We start from the raw sequence: 18,295 nt of genomic DNA, 5'->3' as shown, positions 1-18,295 counted from the left end.
TTGCTTGGGCCTTGTCATACCACCGAAGAGAAAAAGAAGAAGAAAGGAGACGGAGGTTCCCGCCGTGTCTCAAACATGAGGTGCCAATAACCCAATAAATCACCGGAATTTTGCCGAAAGCTATCCTTGCCTTATCTCCCACTCTATTTCAATAAGCCCCATTTAGATATTTCCGAATATGTCCTAACAATTGAGGCATGACGAAACGTAGGAATAAAAGGAGTTATTGCAAAGCCTCACAATCCACGCTCAAAGATCGACTCTATTGTGTCGAGATGTCACGTTACTCCGAGCGAGCCGATTGGTCGGGCGACGCCACTATCAACCAATGAGGTGGCTGGAGGTTACGTCAGCCTCTTAAAGCGCCGAGGAACTTTTGAGAAAGGGGGAAGGATGTCATGGTTTAAGACTTAGCCTTCGCCCTATGCCAGAAAATCGAATGGTTTGAAGGGATTCATTGCAAGATAGTCTATAACGAAAACAGAATTTCTATCCACTGGTGTAATTTGCATCCCAGTTAATCAAGAACTTAATAAACTGCTTAGAGAATAAGATATAACCAATATTTTTCAGCGACAAACAAATGATTGCTTAAGTAACCAGCGTAATATACTGCTTTTTTTCTCTCTATTCGTGGGTGTAGCACAACGATTTTATTAACCCATTTTACCTATTTTACTGCTGCGACCCAGGGGAAACATTAGCATGCCAACCTAATTCTATTATTGAAAACAAATTAATATCGAGTAATTATGGCAAACAGTACAACGGAGTCTCATCAGCAATGTTCGACAAACCTCTCCTATACGCAATGTGGCAAACACCTGTCTTGCATGTATTTCTCGAATCTTGTGGATAGTGAAGCCTTTTCACTCTGAAACTTCCCCAAGCCATCAATTCTTTACTTTCGAGTTCTCCTTCGTCAACTTCCTAGCAACAGTTCTATATGGTGCTCCAATTTTAGTTTTCTGTAAAAGATAACTATTGAGATGGCTTTGTCTGTCCCTCCGCACTTTTTCTGTCCCCCCTCAGATCTTAAAAACTGCTGAGGCTAGAGGGCTGCAAATTGGTATGTTGATCATCCACCCTCCAATCATCAAACATAGCAAATTGCAGCTCTCTAGCCTCAGTAGCTTTTATTTTATCTAAAGTTAAAGTTAGCCATCATCGTGCGCCTGACACCGCTGTAGGTGCCAACAACACAGGCCACCACCGGGCCGTGGCTGAAAGTTTCATGGGCCGCGGCTGAGAGATTCATGGGCCGTGGCCGAGAGATTCACGGGCCGTGGCTGAGAGTTTCATACAGCATTATACTGTACGCTGTAAAGGAAACTTAATTGCGCCGAAGAAACTTCGGCGCATTTTTTATTTGTTTCAAATACCTCAAAATACTGATCCGTGTACTTGTGTGTTGTTTGTCCGCATGGAGGAAGACGTAGTTATTACAGGACATCAATGAACGGGACACCTTGTGTCTTGTGTTACGCCTGTGTAATACCAGCGTGTAATCGAAATAGATTCTTCAACCACCAGAACTAGTAAAAGGGCTTCCATATTCAAAGTCATGACAGAAATAACATTTCGTAAATCGTTCTGAAATTATCTACTTTTACAATTTCTGGCAAATGTTCTCTTATATAGGTGTCTTCGAGGATTGTAAAAAAAACGCTTAATTCTGAGTGACCTCTCTAAAGGTGCACTGTTTACAAAATGAATCATAATCTGAACAACACTTGAAAAGCATAAATTCTATTTGGTAATACAACAATTCGACGACCTTTTAGTTCAACTTGAAAAGAACAAATCATTCTCGTTTCTCTTGCCATCTAAGATTAATCAATCTTCCCCGTCTTCCATCTTTTACTTATAATTCTCATAGTCATGCGCAGATTAAGACGAAACAGTTAGCTGTCCGTCACACAAAATGAAAATGAAAAATAAGAAAAAATGGGTGATTCTAATCATAGCAATTACAACTGCATACTTAACAGCCTTTCTCCTTTGAGATAGTGAAGCGGCTGGAAACTATTTCGAAACCTGATGTTTGTCGCAGAGTCAAAGTATGTGCACTAAAAAATGTTCAGCCTTTTACTCTGAAGTGCGGATTTTGCTGATCAGGCTTACAGTGCTTCTATATGGGCAGATTTGTTGACCAAACGAACTACTTTGCAAAGCTGCGCTGCGGAAACAGCTGGAACACTGAAAACTTACAGAAACCCATTTTTTTAGTTTTCTGTAAAGGAAAACTGTTATGCCGGCTTTGTCTGTTCGTCCGCACTTTATTTTGTCCGCACTTTTTTGTCCGCCCTCAGATCTTAAAAACTACCGAGGCGAGAGGGCTGCAAATTGATATGTTGATCATCCATCCTTAAATCATCTAACAAATTGCAGCCCTATAGCCTCAGTAGTTTTTTATTTTATTTAAGGTTAAAGTTAGCCATAATCGTGCTTCTGGCAACAATATAGGAATGCCACCACCGGGCCGTAGTTAAATTTTCATGGGCCGCGGCTCATACAGCATTATACCGAGATCACCGAAAGATAGATCTGATCTGTTTTCGGTGGCCTTAATTATACGCTGTAGCGGCTGTACAGAAAACCAGATTGCGCCGAAGAAACTAAAGCGCATTTTTTACTTGTTTTTCATTTGTTCAGCAGCAAGGTGAATAAAATCAATGAACATTCGAATAGAATCAACATTTTAGGTAGCAAGTTATTTTTAGCTACACACTTTCTTACCCTAACCTTTCCCATACCACCACCCCCACCCCACCGCCCGCTCTCTCTCTCTCTCTCTCTCTCTCTCTCTCTCTCTCTCTCTCTCTCTCTCTCGCTGTTGATGTAAGCTTCAACTTTCATTGTTAACTTGACTATCAGTAATCTTGTAAAGTATCAAATCAAATAGGCATAAGCACACATCCTTATAAAATTAAGAATTTACAGTGCGCGCGCGCTTGCGTGCTGGCAAGTATTTGGCACGCGTGGAACATTACCTTCGTATTTATCTTCTGCATGTTTATGCATGCAAAGAACACTCGCGATGACGCATGGGATAACCAGCTGACAGTAACTGTGTGATAAGGAAGCAGTTGATAAACGGCAGAACTCGTTGATTTATGGAAGCTGACCCGAATTAGAACACGTGTGGAATTTTCCTTTCAGTGACATTGTAGCCAACATGGCCTAGGCGTAAAGTTGATTTAAACCACCAAATTCTACAGTCATTTCACTGCCACTTCAGTCTCTCTCTCTCTCTCTCTCTCTCTCTCTCTCTCTCTCTCTCTCTCTCTCTCTCTTACACACAACTTGCTTGAAAGTCCTTCATTTTCTCTCTGATAGAGAGAAATTTTTATGTTTATACATGTGGCATCAATATATCTCATATTTATGTTTATGTCATTTAATTGCTAATTTACAGAATCTTATTATGTTGCCTACTTTACTGTAGGCCTAGCCTAGCCTGGGGTTAGTAAAAAACACCTTCTTTTACTTCAGTATATTTTCATTTTATTTCAACCATCAGTAAAGAATTATACCGCTGAAATATTGGCAGAGAGTTATTCAGTATCATTAGTTTACGTTATTGGTTTGAAAAAATTGTTCACTGTTTGCTTGAATCTAACAACAGATTAGAGGTATTTTAAGATAACGGCAGAATTCTTTTTGCAGCGAAAATAAAATACGTCAAGAAGATAATTTTTTCGTCATCCTAAAATACCTCTAATCGGTTGTTAGATCAAACGAATGGAATTTATGGTGAAACGAGCTGAATTTTCCCTATTATTTGTAAACCTAGTACCATCAAGGACAGCAAACGTTCCTTAAGAACGTATTTCTGTAAGCAAAGATAATTTGTTACTGTAGCGTATCTAATGAATAAATAAACAGATGAAATTAATTTTTTTTGTCTCACTGGTTTTCACGGTATTTTGCGTAAAAGAAAAACCACAAACAATGCTCGTATGCTTCCTTCTATGGTATGTGTTTTTTTGTAACCTAAGTAACTTCCTACTCCACACACACACACACGCGCGCGCACATGAACACTGCCTGTGTCCACTAATAAAAGCTAAGCTTTGTGTTACGCCAGTTATCAAATCTGATTGAACAGTGCATAGGGTGCAGCCCAGTGCCTTGTGGCAAACTGTTTAATTAAAAACCAAGGGAAGTCGCAGTCGTGGGCGCGTTGGGAAGGCACTGTCTGTCTATTGTGGTTTATCTTGGCTTATCTTGCTACTAAAGGTGGTGGTTCTACCTGAAAGAGGAACTGAATAGCCCATGAAAACGAGTGAGTGGTCTCCCTAGTTCTTGCCTTAGACATGGTCATTGAGAGCTTCGGTGTAACGGTCTTAACTTCGGAAGTGTAGCAACTGTTCTATCCTGCATAGGCGTCCAAGTTGACAGCACACCATGTGAAGTGATGCTCAGTGGAAATCTTTTTATATCACCCTTAAGCAAGGAACTTAAACTAAAAACGGAGGAAAGCCACGTCACAGAAGCACTGGCTCAGCCCAGCCTTTAAGAACCTCAGGCAACTTTCAGACGAGACACTTAAAGATAACTTAGCAACCACAAGCAGCGACACAAACTCCAATCAGTCAAGTTAACGCAATTAAAGAAAGGGATGATGACAGTATTATAAAAACGGACTCATCGATGGAGAAAACCAAAGCTACATATCGATTGACTGACTTATGACCTTGAGGCTGCCAAGACAAGCACTGGGGCATTTTCGACCATTCAGCGGTCAAGACAGTGAAAAGAAGGAGCTGGCGCAGTTGGACAGCAAGATAAGAGATCTGGAAAATAAAGACGATGAGGCACCGAGTTCTAAAAGTGGAACTGGAAGGAAACCAAATAGAGGCACTAAGAAGAAGTGATTAGAGGGGTTGGAAAGCAAGATAGAAGAGAGGAATCAGGAAAGGAGGTCAAGTAAAAGGCTAAAAAAGTGGGTGCAGCAAGGGGCCGAAGGAACATTGCCAACACCCTTTAGTACTGCCTACAGTGCGCCACATACAGACGCACAGAAGCAGCATTAGAATCTTTCATGGAGAGAATACAGAATTTAGGGCAAATGCCAAACACTGGGACCTATGAGGTCATTCAGCGCTGAAATGGAAATCGACAGTAAAAGGTTTGAAAGGTTGTAACAGGAGGAAAACCTCGCAATTGTACTATGAATCAGTTGTTAGGAGAGGCTGGAAAGTGAGATGGAAGAGAGAGAATATGAAAGAAGTAAAAGAAGTTAATTAAAAGGAAAGAAAGGGGTCGCAGCTAGGGGCCGAAGGCACACTGCAAAGAACCTTAAGTAATGCCTACAGTGCACCACATGAGGTGAACTGACGGCTCTAACCGCCCCCTCCGGCCCTCATGGGAGATGGAATGAGGAGATATTGATACCATCGGCAACCAGTTTTGTTTCTATCAAATGCAGTATTAAGAAATGCCCTTCACACAGCCACATTCCTCGAGTGGGTTCCGTTCTCAGCTAGCACTCTGCTGGCCGCGAGTTCGAATATCCGACCGGACAATGACGAATAAGAGGAATTTATTTCTGGTGACAGAAATTAATTTCTCGATATAATGTGGTTCGGATTCCACAATAAGTTGTAGGTCCCGTTGTTAGGTAACCACGTAAAATAAATCTAATCCCTCGGGCCAGCCCTAGGAGAGCTGTTAATCAGTTTAGTTAAAGTAAGGTATACTTTTTAACAGCCACATTCCAAAAGCTTCGTTGAATTAAAAAAGTGAACGGCACGCTGCTTATAACCTCAATGTTAAATTTTTTAGTCTGATATTTACGGTAGAAACGTGAAATTTCCAGCAGATCCGGAACAACCATTACCTTCGTGAAGACCTGAGGAACAAGATTAAAGTGTAGTGAAGGGTTATAGAACTGAGAGCAACTTTTGCAAAATAAGAGCTATGCCAGTGAGCTCCTAATCACGAGATATTACGAGAACATCAGGCTGTCTCCGCTCAGTCCACTCGAAAGGAAACTAGACAACGCGTAAACACTTAGGAAAGAGAATACATAGAAAAAAGCAGGACGAATCAATGATAAACACAAAACAATTAGAAATTTTCACAGCTGATTAACTAAGAGGAAACAAAAAAAAAAAGGATTATTTAGAATGTGAAATGCAGCCAGAATGGCAGAAGAGTGATGTCGGAATGGGAGTCAAGAAGCTTAGGATGAAATATTCGGGATGGATGGAGGAAAAAGAGTTGGGAGAGGAAGAAGAGGAAGAAAAGGGAGAGAAGACGTCAAGGGGTGTGGAGGAGGGAGGGGGAGGGACCAGGAAGCCCAGGGGGGTCTCTGGGGGAGAGGGAGATGGAGATGGGGGAAGGGGAAGAAGAAGATGGGCGTGAAAGTCGAAGTTTTGTGGTCCCTTTAGAACAATAAATAACGTGCGCGCCAACAATTCATCTCCCGACGGCGAACCTCAGCCTATACTCAAACTACACGACCAGCATTATTATTATTCCTACAGTCCTCTTCCTCACTCACTCCTCGCTCTCCTCCTCTTTTTTTTTTTTAATGATATTGCTCTTTCCTGTTACCCTCCCTAAAGGAAATGATTAAGTCATGTCACCATTATCATTACCGTTATCATCTTCATCAACATCGCGGGAACTTCAGTACATCGGCCTGAATGACGTCACAGACATCGAACTTGAAACACATCATCCACAACATCGCCCGGAGAGATTTCATTGTCACCATCAACATCATCATCATGGACCATCATCATCTTCCTCATCATCACCTTCACCGCATCAACGCCGCCACAAAACACTCCAAGGGGCGCTCTGAAGGAGCCGCCCTTCGGGTCGCTAATTAAAAGCACGGCATAGGAAGGTGTAAAGAAGAAGATCGGCAGTGTATATAAACATAAACGTCATAAATCTATGACAGAGAGAGAGAGAGAGAGAGAGAGAGAGAGAGAGAGAGAGAGAGAGAGAGAGAGAGAGATATAAAGAGAAGGTTGGAAGTATATGTACGGTATATACATGTGTGTATATATATAAATGTATATATATATATATATATATATATATATATATATATATATATATATATATATAATATATATATATATATATATATATTTATATATAAATTATATATAAATATAAATATATATATATAATATATATATATATATATATATATATATATATATATATATATATATATATATATATATAATATATATATATATATATATATATATATATATGTATATATATATATATATAAATGAATGTATATTTCCTATAATATATAGTGTAATATATATATATAATATATATATTTAAATAGTGTTTTATATTCTTATATATATATATATATAAATATATATGTATATGTGTGTGTATATACACATTTATATATGTCATAAACCTATAAGGAAAAGAGAGAGAGAGAGAGAGAGAGAGAGAGAGGATGCTAAGGAAAGGGTAGATGATGATGATCTCTTCAGAGGCATCGGGACGCGGGGCTACAGACCGAAGCGTTTTGAGGGGGGGACGAAACTCTTCGAAAAATGGGTGATCGCGATAGGGGGATATCTTCGTTCACGGCCTCTTCGGGGACCGTTATGAAAAATTCCGGGAGTTGGCTGTGTGGCAGTTGCATTGCCTCACTCTCCAATAACATGGGGTAAAGAAGAAGAGGGAGGAGGAGGAGGAGGAGGAGGAGGAGGAGGAGGAGGAGGAGGAGGAGGAGGAGGGAGGAGGGGGCAGGAGCAGGAGGAGGTGGTTAGGAGGGAGGCTAAACTCAGGGAGGAACAGAAGAGAATGAAGGAGAATATGAAGGTCCCCTGAAAAAGGGAACATATAATTGTTTGAAGTCCAAAAAGAAATAGTGAAGAATTATGAAGGTCTGAAGGAAAAACGGAGTAATATGAAGTTTACAAAGTACAGTATTAGTGAAGAATATGATGATCTAAAAGAGGAACAAAGACTGACATAAACTTGATGAAGAAATACATTACTAAATAACGAGCGATCAGTGATCACGAGGCGAAAGAAAATAAAGGAAAAACAAAACATAAGTAGTTACAGAAAGACCAAGTTATCTGAATGAATAGTGACTTAGATAACAACAAGGAAATGGTCATCACGAAAAACCTTACTTTCACGAAGTAAACCAGAAAAAAAAAATCACTTCTAATTTCCTCTCCTTCAGCATAATCGTCGGAACGTTGCATCACCCGAAGTTTTTGTCGAAACCCGCAAGAAGAATTACTTGGTAAAAACGTGACACCACTTTCTCTAGGAAAAGTGCTCGTCATGCACTATTCGGTCACGCAGTCTGATGAGAAATGTAAACATAACCGAATACATTCCGATTTTCTTGCACGCAGGCAAACGTGACCGCCTTTTATGCCAGTCTATCGAACTTTACTTTCAGTTTTCCTTTTGCCAATTTTATAAGAATTCCTGTTTCGTCGTCTGTGCTGCCAAATTTACCAACTCTCTTCTGGTAGGAGGAAAACCCAATATCACTAAATACCTTGTGTGTATGCCCAGTGGCATTAACTAGCTTGTGTATATGCCCAATGGCAGTATATAGATTGTATATGTCCTTAGCAGAATTCAAATAGCATGTGTATATGCAAAATGGCATTAAATAGCTTGTGTATATGCCAAGTGGCATGAAATAGCTTGTGTATATGCCCAGTGGCATTAAATAGCTTGTGTATATGGCCAATGGAATTAAATAGCTTGTGTATATGCCCAATGGCATTAAATGGCTTGCGTATATGCCCAATGGCATTAAATATCTTGTATGTATTCCTAGTGGGATTAAATAGCTTGTTATATGCCCAGTAGCATTAGATAGTTTGCGCATATGACCAAAGGCATTAGGCATTAAACACCTTGTTCATATACCCAGTTTCATTAAATAGCTTGTGTATGTTCCCCGTGGCATTAAATAGCTTTTATATATGCCCAGTGGCATCAAATAGCTTGTGTATATGCCGAATGACATTACATATCTTGTGTATATACCAAGTGGCATTAATTAGCATGGGTATATGCCCAGTGGCATTAAATAGCTTGTGCATATCCTCAATAATATTAAATAGCTTGTGTATATGCTAAGAGGCGTTAAATAGCTTGAGCATATACCCAATGGCATTAAACAAATTGTGTATATGCCCAGTGGCATTGAATAGCTTGTGTATATGCAAAATGCCATCAAATACCTTGTGTATATGCCCAGTGGCATTATATAGCTCGGATATATAACTAGTGGCATTAAATAGCCTGAGTACATAGCATTAATTTTTTTCCTCCTTCACGAAAAAGGCGCTTCGTTCTAAAGAACTTAGGAATTTAGGACAAAGGCCAAGCACTGGGACCTATGAGGTCATTCAGCGCTGAAACGGAAATTGACAGGAAAAGGTTTGAAAGGTGTAACAGGCGGAAAACCTCGCAGTCGTATGAATCAATTGTAAGGAGAGGGTGGAGAATAAGAAGGATGAAAGAGAATATGAAAGGAGGTACAGTAAAAGGAACGAAAGGGGTTGCAGCTAGGGGCCGAAGGCACGCTGCAGAGAGCCTTTAAGTAATGCCTACAGTGCACCGCATGGGGTGCACCGACGGCACTACCCAACTACGGGAGCTTCGTTCTAAAGAATTATTTTTCCTCTCACCAAGTCGATCTTACGCAAGTCAACCGAGTTGTCAAAGTCTGAGGCATTTGCTGACAACATTAGCCCGTGATGCAACTGAACAATGACATTGCAAAAACAACACACACGCACGATGGCTGAAGCCCAGAGAGAACGAGAACCATTACCAAGACAGCTCATCCATTGACGATAAAAATAGAATAACCAGAGAGAGAGAATCAGTAATGGCCTTCGTATTCCTGTGGGTCAATTCTATTTCCGGGCTTCGTAATGGTTGTGGCCCTCGAGTGTCAAAAGGCAGCCTGTGCCCCAAGTCAAGAGAATCTGTCTATTCCTTTCCTTTGTTTTATATATATATATATATATATATATATATATATATATATATATATATATATATATATATATATATATATATATATATGTATATGTATATATATATGTATATATATATATATATATGTATATATATATATATATATAAATATATATATATATATATAATATATATATATATAGGTATATATATATATAATATATATATATATATTCATGTATATATATTATATATATAAAATATAGTATATATATATAAAATACCCTACAGGTACTCAGGTAATTCATACAGGCGTTCAGGTAATCCGTACAAGTATTCAGGTCTAGATGCAGATACATAAAGTTTATTATTAAAACGTAATACATATGTATGTATGTATATACTTCGTAAACTTTAGGATAAAACTGGTATTAGGTTTCAATAATAAACTTTATGCATCTGCATCTAGACCTGAATACTTATATGGAATACCTGAACACCTGTATATGGATTACCTGCACATCTGTGTTAGTTACCAAAAATTCCTAAGCCAGTAAATTCCATTTGGCGTACTCTTTCCCCCATCAGCAAATTACAACCTGATTTTCATTTGGCGTACTCTTTCCCCCATCAGCAAATTACAACCTGATTTTCAATATTAGTAATTATTCACGGTCAATGAATTCACACTAGCAAAAATCTCTTGGGATACCCGCTTTGAAATGGAATCGTTGTTGACGTAGGCACCATTTGTTGCAACTATTGGGATACTCGTTTTGAAATGGAATCGTTGTTGATGAAGGCACCATTTGTTGCAACTATTAATGATACCAAGGCCAAGAGAGACAAGGTCTACCCAGCTGGGTGGAGTCGCCTCCCACCTAGGGTAACTACATAGGCGATGACGTATCTTAGAGGTACCTGCTCATTACGGCAATTCGCCTGCGGACGCAATAAGGAGGTAGACAAAGCTTCCCCTACATGGGGATTTGGGGGGAAATGAGCAGACCTCTTTCTCTTGGCCTTGAATGACACTGTAAAGAATACTGATGGTGGGTGATTACATCAATATGGATTCGACAGAAATATCAAACTGATATCATGACTAACTCTGTTACAAAAATTCCGAGTTAACATTTGAAAAAATTTATAACTGTTAGACGGTAGGGTAGGTCTAGGATCACCTGAGCCCTTGCTGCTAGAAACTGAATTAAACTGAATTAAATAGAATGTAGAATTTAGGCCAAAGACCGGCTTTGTCTATCCATCCACACTTTTTTTATGTCCGCCCTTAGATCTTTAAAACTACTGAGGCTAGAGGACTACAAAATGATATGTTGATCATCCACCCTCAAGTCATCAAACATACCAAATTGCAGCCCTCTAGCCTCAGTAGTTTTTATTTTATTTAAAGTTAAAGTAAGCCATAATTTTGCTTCTGGCAACGATATAGGCCAGGCCACCACCGGACCGTGGTTAAAGTTTCATGGGCCGCTGCCCATACAGCATTATACCGAGACCACCGGAAAATAGATCTATTTTCTGTGGTCTTGATTATACGATGTACATAAAACTCGATTGAGCATTTCTTATTTGTTTACTTTTATCCCAATTTACCAAAACATTACCGCATTCCCCGTGAAAAACTGGAATCGCATATCTTTGTTGGTTTGAGGTATAAAAATGTAGTTCTTTCACGCAAGAAGCAGGATCTAAAATATAAAAAATAGTAGTGATGGAATCTCACTAAAAATGAAACCTTATATAACTGACATGATCGACAACTCTTCGTATGTTTTATCCTGGTTATAAATAAATATAAATTTTATTTACAGATTCACCTCGTTCCAATTTCATCGTTGCGAAATGGTGACTTGTTCAACATCTAATTTCCTGTATAATAATAATAATAATAATAATAATAATAATAATAATAATAATAATAATAATAATAATAATAATAATAATAATAATAATAAGTTTGAACTCTTCCGATATTTATCGTCCATTTCACCCTTATTTATCAAGAGACAATTTTCACATCATAAACGTTCTTGCATTCTTAACAGACGTTCAGATCAGTTGTGCACAATTCCCTCCCGCTCAGCAAAGATGCGAACGTCTTTCAGTGATAAAAAGAACGCCAGTGCCAGTTCTTATTTCTGCGAAAACGTGAAATCAGGGTTTACATGGAACATAACCCGTCATTTTGAAGGGTTTGCCACAAAGGCTTTGAGTTAGTAGCATATGTCTGGAAGTCTTTCATCGCAAGGAAAAGGAATTATTAAACGTTATTTTGAAACTGTTTTATTTACCAAAAATTTCCGTATATCTTTATCACGAAAATGGCAGCTTCCAGCCAAATCTCTTGAAGAGCTCGTGGAAAAGGATAATTAACAATGACGAAAACAATGAACTTCTCCGCACTGATGATGAAGATGAAAAGCAGAGAATGAGCAAGGTCTAAAGACATTTAGACCTTGGAATGAGTAGGTGAAAGAACAGGGCCCTGAGGAACGCCAACAGTGATGAGGAAGGGAGCAGATACAGTGCTGTCAACAACAACCCACAAAAAGCTACTGGATAAAAAGGTGGAAGTATGCTTACAGAGGGGAGAAATGAAGCCAAAACCAGAAAGTTTAACTGATGTGAGGTCTCTACTAGACTATCAAATACATTGGATATACCAAAAGCAAAGTTCCTCGTTGGGAAAGTCGGTAGAGTTGTCGGCAGAGTTGTCGGCTAACACTCGCCAGGCCGGAGTTCGAGTCTCCGGCGGGCTAATGAAGAATTAAAGAAATTTATTTCTGGTGATAGAAACTCATTTTTTGCCATAATGTGGTTCGGATTCCACAATAAGCTATAGGTCCCGTTACTAGGTAACAATTGGTTCTTAGCCACGTAAAATAAGTCTAATCCTTCGGGCCAGCCCTAGGAGATCTGTTATCAGCAAGGTTTTGGAACTTTTGGGATTGTCACGGGGGTTAGAATTTGGCCATATTTTCTAGATTAGCTTAATTCTTTCAAAAATGCATTATGACTTTTTCAGTTTCATTCAGCTTTTTCCTTCCACTGTGCATATAAACATAAATAGTAGGAAGGAAGATTCTAGTCTGCATTACAGCATTAATGCACAAATAGCCTATCTTGAATTTTTCAAAAGATTTAACTTTCACCGAACGAAATATACTTAACTATACTATTATAGGAAAATGTGTGATGCATTGCCCTTTACCACAATGCTTAATTGTACTTCATAGGCACGAGTTCGACGTACTTTCAGTGTACGATATTGAAACGTAGTCCATTTGCTTACGAGTCTGACATCCAAAATTTACTAGAGAACTGAATTCTCGGAATAAAAAGTTAAGTATACCTTAGTTTTACCAGACCACTGAGCTGATTAACAGCTCTCCTAGGGATGGCCCGAAGGATTAGACCTCTTTTACGTGGCTAAGAGCCTACTGGTTACCTAGCAACTGGACCTACAGCTTATTGTGGAATTCGAACCACATTATACCGAGAAATGAATTTCTATCACCAGAAATAAATTCCTCTAATTCTTCATTAACCGGCCGGAGACTCGAACTCTGGCCTAGCGAGTGCTAGCCGACAACTCTACCGACTCTTCCAACGAGGAACTATTCTCGGAATAGTATTCCACAAAACCTGCAATGGCGAAGGCTTCAGTAGCTATTTTTGGCTTGGTTGCTGAAGTTTTACAAGTGCAACCAACTCACAATTAGGCAGAACGTATCACAAGAATCGGCGCCTCATGAACATGCTACAGCGTAATTGTATTCAACCAATGTAACAGCAAAGTGTAGTACTTATGTAATATGTATTACATAGTGTAATACAGATGTTATGTGTATGACAAAGTGTAATACATATTGCATATAGACATGACCTTTGCACCACCCTACCATTCCGGAATTTCACAGGGACCTTTTTAAGTCACACGGCACTACAGACAGTGATAATGTTGATGATTTTTTGTTGAGTACCGTGAAATTGCTCGTTCAGAAACAAATAAAAATTCAGACAATGCATTCGCAGTTATCTTTAAATTCTCGCCTCGTACAAATGTCAAAATATTTATAACCGCAAACTTCCCAGTACTCAGTTGTTTTTAAAGGTAAACGGTCTGATGACGTCCGTAAACCAGAGTTCGCGCAGGCAAGCAGAGGAAGAAGAAGAATCAGGAGTCGAGAGATGTGGATATCATTATTCTTCACCAGCCTCCACCAAAAAAAAAAAAAAAAGATACCAGACGGAAAGCCAGTTCACACTGGCACTTTTGACTTGACAAACGGCTTATAGGTCTCTCTCTCTTTCTCTTTCTCGTGCTCTCTCTCTCTCTCTCTCTCTCTCTCTCTAAGCGGGCTTTAGGTCTCTCTCTCTCTCTCTCTCTCTCTCTCTCTACAAACGGGTTATAGGCCTCTCTCCCTCTCTACAAACGGGTTATAGGCCTCTCTCTCTCTCTCTCTCTCTCAAACTACTTATATGTCTCTGTCTCTCTCTGTCTCTGTCTGTCTGTCTGTCTGTCTCTTTCTCTCTCTCTCTTCAAGCGGCTTGTAGCTCTCTCTCTCTCCAAACGACTTATAGGTCTCTCTCTCTCTCTCTCTCTAGAAACGGCTTAAAGCTCTCTCTCTCTCTCTCTTTCTAAAAACGGCTTAAAGCTCCTCTCTCTCTCTCTCTCTCTCTCTCTCTCTCTCTCTCTCTCTCTCTCTCTCTCTCTCTCTCCAGCATATACGAAAGTCATGTACCCTGGTGTACTGTTTCTTCTCCCTTGGCATAAAAAAATTTTTCTCCAAATCTCGAAAAAAAATAATTTTTCCTTTTAAAGATTACGAAGAAAAATGGTCTCAGATGCATATGTAGGTCCATAAATATTTGCACCGCTTATACCCCATAACGGTATTTAGGTGAATGACTCACAGAGATATGCCTAGACCCAAAATTCTCAGGTACCAGCGTGTGAGAGAGAGAGAGAGAGAGAGAGAGAGAGAGAGAGAGAGAGAGAGAGAGAGAGAGTTCTGTAACTGCTTTCTAATCGTGCTAAGTTCTTATTTATGATACATAACTCGAAAAGTTCTTCAATTCGTCAAGTCCTTGATTACGAGATGACAAGGAAGGCTCATATCTACAAGAGTAGAGAAGGTTCTTCTTATCAGGTCCAAAATCCTCCATGAAATTTTAATCAACACCCATTCCTCGTCAACGTGTCCTACACGGGCCGCCAACATGCTAGGTGGCCCTGGACCCATGCCCGAGAGACTGACTAACAGATCACAAAGAGACCAAAAATATCCCCCAAACCAGTTGTGTCATCCCCCCCCCAACCACAACCACCACCAGCCTACCCCTACACCACCCCCATTAGTTATCCGTCACGCTACTTGCAGTCATACATGATCTTTGTAACAACAGCGCAATAACAGGGCAATAACAGAAGTGATAACCTTTTTTTGTTGGGGGCGGGGGACTGGCATTCATGAAAGGGCTCAAGAGAATGCAAACTAGTTTTCTATAAGAGCAAAACCCTGATTGGCTTAATTACCTTCAGAAACACATCTATGTCGTAACAGTGTTCATAAAAACTTGATTGATTGCTAGCAAATATATTCCGAGACGCTTTCGTGCCAAGAACAAAGACGTTTCTATTCTCAGTTTGTATTCCAGGAATCCTGCGAGCTGTCTGAATATTATCATGCTGCATTGCTTCCCATATCGACTCACTGTACAGTCAACTTCTATAATAAAATCTGATGCGTAAATTTTATCCATTGTTTAGTTTTTAGCCAACTACGATAAACAAATGTAGTTATGGATATAGTCATAGGAAACTGGGTAAGCAAAGATATTCATGAACAAACAAACCAACTTGATGATGACTGAAGAAGGCGCAAGGAAACAAGCAAGACAAGCGAAAGGCGTAATCACAGAATTAAAAAGAAATGAGATTTTTATCTGTTTATAAGTTGCTTTGTTCTTCAGCTTTGTTTTTTTTTTTTTTTGAGAAAATATAAAAAGTTGTTTCCAGGAGAGAATCGGACATTTCAAGCCAGAAATTCTTGAATTTACATGTTAAATAACCTTACAAAATTTGTTGCAATAGACCAGTGCATCTAATAAATCATATGAAGAAAAGGAAAAAACCTTATTGACGCCAATTGCCTGATTTACGAAACTATATTCTAGATATATATAAAAGATATAATTTTCTGGTTCAAACTTTATATAGTGGCTTTAGAATTCAAAGTATAAACTGAATTCTAGACACAAAAAATTCAATTCTCAGGCACAAACTTTATATACTGGCTTTAAACTGTAATATGAATTAACTAAACTCTAGACACAAAAGGTACAATTCTGAGGTTCAAACTTTATATACTGGCTTTAAACTGTAATATGAATTAACTAAACTCTAGACTCAAAAGATACAATTCTGAGGTTAAAACTTTATATACGGGCTTTAAACTTGAAGCGCTCTGACAGAAACTGTAGATCTGCACTAAACCCTACAAGTGGTCGCGTCTCAAACCATTAAACTTCCTCTGGTTTAGAAACTTGAGGAGTCGTCAGCTGAAGATCGCTTGAGATAATACGGAACAGGTACAGCCAGACGAGAAGGCAAAAACAATACCGACTCCCGCCCGCCCGCCCACCCACCCCCAGCCGCCCGTACGCCCGTGAGGCAGCATGATTCACCCTCAGGTGACACAACAATTATGAAATGAAAGTTGCAGATGACGACGGTGCAACCGGGGAAACGGCCATGTTAGAATCTAAGACAAAAGATGTTTTCACAGGGAATCAAAGAGAGAAACAGCGATTGCCTTATGGGCAAATATCGTTGCGGTTGTCGAGATGTAGAATATGTTACGATAGGCAATTGCAGAACAGAATAGTATATAGAATTTAGGCCAGTGAATGCCGGCAGTGCACCTCATGTGGTGCACTGTAAGCATTACTTTAGGTTTTTTGCAGAGTGCAACCCCTTTCATTCCTTTTACTGTACCTCCTTTCATGTACTCATTCTTCCATCTTATTTTCCACACTCTCCTAACAATTGATTCGTAGTGCAACCGCGATGTTCTCCTCCTGCTACACTTTTCAAACCTTTTACTGTCAATTTCCGTTTCAGCGCTGAATGACCTCATAGGTCCCAGTGCTTGGCCTATGGACTTAAGAGGTCATTCAGCACTGAAACGGAAATTGACAGCAAAAAGGTTTGAAGGGTGTAACAGGGGAGAGAGAAACCTCGCAGTTGCACTATGAATCAATTGGTGTAACAAAAATCACAATTATATAGTAAATATATTGCTATATAAAATAAACCAGACTTTCGAACACTTGAACGGTGCTCCTCATCAGTGCTAACGTCAAAATGTAAAGTGAGAGAGAGGGCAGTTTTCTTATGAATAGTTTTTTAAAAAATGGGGGCGGGGCGAGAAGATGACAGCCCATCACGGAAGTGCTGGTTGGAGTGTTGTTATGTTATTCCAAATTCAATGGTTAAGAGAGGGTGGAAAGTAAGATGGAAGAAAGAGAGTATGAACGGAGGTACGGCCAAAAGAATGAAAATGGGTTGCAGCCAGGGGCCGAAGAACGCTGCAAAGAACCTTTAGTAGCTCCTGCAGTGCCCGGATAGGTAATTTTAAAACCACAATATCCGCTTATCTTCTCTGAGATAAGAAGGCATTGTGATAATTACAATCACATTCGTGTCTGGCAAAAATGTGACCGGTAAATTCTATATATGACACGATAGATATAAAAATTATTAGCTAGATAATTGTAAAACCACAATGGCCTCATAACTTCTCTGTTAAGAAGGTATTGTGGTTATTACAATTACATTTGTATCTAACAAGAAAAGTGACCAGTAATCCTGTATATGTTATGATAGATATAAGATGTGTTACGACAGGTAATTGTAAAACCATAATGCCCTCTAAACTTCTCAAAGTTAAGAGGGCATTGTGGTTATTTCAATTACATTCGTATCGGCTAAAAAATAAGTGGCCAGTAGACTCTATATGTTACTGGGCAATTTTCTCAAAAAGTCTCTCTCTCTCTCTCTCTCTCTCTCTCTCTCTCTCTCTCTCTCTGAGACAGACAAGAAACTTTCTAAAGAAAGTATTTCTAGCCTACAGCAAAATACGCAGACAGTGAGAACGATAGGCATCGAATTCTTTAACACCAAGGTCCAGGGAGTATTTTTCTCTAGACCTTGTTTACCAGTCCGTAGCGGAATGGTTAAGTCCAAGAGTAAGACAAACATCACCCGATCTCAAAGTAACGTTATGTTTGGCTATCGACCAGC

At 39.3% G+C, this 18,295-nt stretch overlaps 1 protein-coding gene across 2 annotated transcripts in view; it reads right to left on the bottom strand.

The window, feature by feature from the left end:
• Window positions 1-18,295, bottom strand: part of LOC136829455 (neurotrimin-like) — a 108,669-nt gene that overhangs the window by 61,557 nt on the left and 28,817 nt on the right. The gene's annotated exons all lie outside the window — the stretch shown is intronic.

The sequence above is a fragment of the Macrobrachium rosenbergii genome, chromosome 44, assembly GCF_040412425.1.
Source record: "Macrobrachium rosenbergii isolate ZJJX-2024 chromosome 44, ASM4041242v1, whole genome shotgun sequence".
NCBI lineage: Eukaryota > Metazoa > Arthropoda > Malacostraca > Decapoda > Palaemonidae > Macrobrachium > Macrobrachium rosenbergii.
This window is presented reverse-complemented; position numbering and strand designations above follow the sequence as displayed.